The sequence below is a fragment of the Herpailurus yagouaroundi genome, unplaced genomic scaffold (assembly GCF_014898765.1).
Source record: "Herpailurus yagouaroundi ecotype Mexico unplaced genomic scaffold, PumYag 202, whole genome shotgun sequence".
Taxonomy (NCBI): Eukaryota; Metazoa; Chordata; class Mammalia; order Carnivora; family Felidae; genus Herpailurus; species Herpailurus yagouaroundi.
In genome coordinates this window covers 888,793-890,557 of record NW_024412433.1, presented here as the reverse complement: position 1 = coordinate 890,557, position 1,765 = coordinate 888,793, and the positions used below count along the sequence as shown (strand labels likewise).

Below are 1,765 nucleotides of genomic sequence, written 5' to 3'. Positions count from 1 at the left end.
GCCCCGCGCCCCTCCCGCCGCGCTGGTTGGCTGCGCGCGGCGCCCGAGCCCCAGCCGCCAGCTGGTTTGTCGCGCGGGGAGAGGGACGGGCGTCGCGGCCGCCTCGGGGAGGGGGGCTGGGACCGGAGGGGGCGGGGGGCCTGGAGCCGAGCTGTGACATCACCGCCGACACCGCGGTCTGCTCGGTGGGAGACGTGGGGAACCGACCCCGGGCTCGAACGCGGCGCCCCCTCCGCCCGCGCAGTCCCCGCGCGCGCGCGCGCGCGCGCCCCCCCCCCCCCCCCCCCACCGCGGGGGTGAGTGACCGGGCGGCGCCCTGCCCACCCGCACTTGCCCAGAGGCCCCCTGCCCACACGCACTTGCCGCGGATCCCGCGCCGGGCCTTCCCCCAAGTGTGACCCCTTTCTAGTGAAATCTCCGCCTGCCCCCAGCCCCCCCACCCGCGAGGCTGGCAGCACGAGCGCCTGGTCGCAGAGGGACAAAGACTCGGTGGGGTCCCTGCCGCAGGGAGGGGCGGTGGGGGGCGGGGAGCGGACACCGACTCCGGTGTAACAGGTGAATTTTAATCGCGTCTGCAGGCTCGGTCCGGCACTGGAGGGGACCAGAGCATCGCGCACAGCTCTTCTCGGAGGGATGATGCAACCGGCCGGCCGCCTCCCGCTTCTCCTCCCATCATGCCTTGGGTGGAGACCCCCACCCGCCGCCCGCCCCACTTCTCCAGGTCATCAGCCCCCACGGTCCTCACACCCTGCCTCCGCAGCCTAACTTCCGTGGACCAGGTCACACGCTGCTGCCGGGCCACACGGGCAAACCCAGCCTGCGTCAACCTGTCCAGCGGCTTCCCAGGCCACCCAGACCGAGTGGCATCGCTGTTGCCACCGACCTCCACCGGCCACCCTAGGGGGTGGCACCTTTGACAGAGCCTCCAGCCAGCTCACCCACCGGAACTGCGGTGGGCGCGGTGACGTTATGCCTTCGCGGAAGCGGGGTGCTCAGGTCCCTTTCCAGCCCAGCTCCTGCCATCAGCTTTCTCTGCATCCCCGTGGCTCAGCCTCCCCCAGCGCCCAGCAGGTGCAGGACGCTGCCCTGAAGGTTTTAGTTAACCATTGAATCCTCACCCCACTCAGTGAGGGCTGGGGGGCTTCGCCTCGATTTGCACCATCTGTGTGGCACATTCCTCCAGAGTAACAAGGTGCCCAGGTCCCTTTCCAGCCCAGCTCCTGGAATATGCATCCTGCCAAGGAGGCCACCCTCCCACCCCATCCCCCGAAGCCCCCCCCCCCCCAACTTTTCTTCTTTTATTTCATGGAACCACCTACATAAAAGAGAAATTCTTGTTTTTCCAAACTTGTGGTAGAAACAATAGAACTATCTGGGCGGGGCATGGGGGGCTTTATCATTTCCATCATATTTATTGATCTGGTCAAGGTCTCTATTTCTTGAACCAAATTTTACATGTTTCTAGGAATTAATCAATTTCACTGAGCTTTTAAAATTACCAGCATATACTCATTCTTATGTCAATCGCCTCTCTAGTTATTTCTCCTTTTTCAAGTCTGTACTTTGTTTACTTGCGTTTTTCTCTGTTAATATTTTTAAATATTTTCAAGGGGCCAACTTTTTGTTTAGGCCGTCTTCTCATCTTTCCTCCTGTTTCACTCATTTCTGCCCTTGTTGATGATTTCCCTCCTTCCTGGTTCTCCGGGTCTGTATGTTGCTTCCGTCTTGAGCTAAGTGCTCAAACTCATTTATTTTTAAACCATCT

The 1,765-nt window shown here is 61.4% G+C and overlaps 1 protein-coding gene across 15 annotated transcripts in view; it reads right to left on the bottom strand.

Annotated features, from left to right (window-relative positions):
• The window catches only part of KIF1A (kinesin family member 1A), a 94,621-nt gene extending 93,521 nt beyond the window's left edge, over positions 1 to 1,100 (bottom strand). For 5 of the 15 annotated variants that reach the window (XM_040450440.1, XM_040450422.1, XM_040450423.1 and 2 more), the window contains exon 1: positions 943 to 1,099. The gene's annotated coding sequence lies outside the window, so the exon portion shown is untranslated. Of the gene's footprint in view, positions 1 to 942 lie in introns of all 15 variants that reach the window. The other 10 variants (XM_040450417.1, XM_040450418.1, XM_040450420.1 and 7 more) reach the window with 3 other exon arrangements.
• Positions 1,101 to 1,765: the final 665 nt, after the last annotated feature.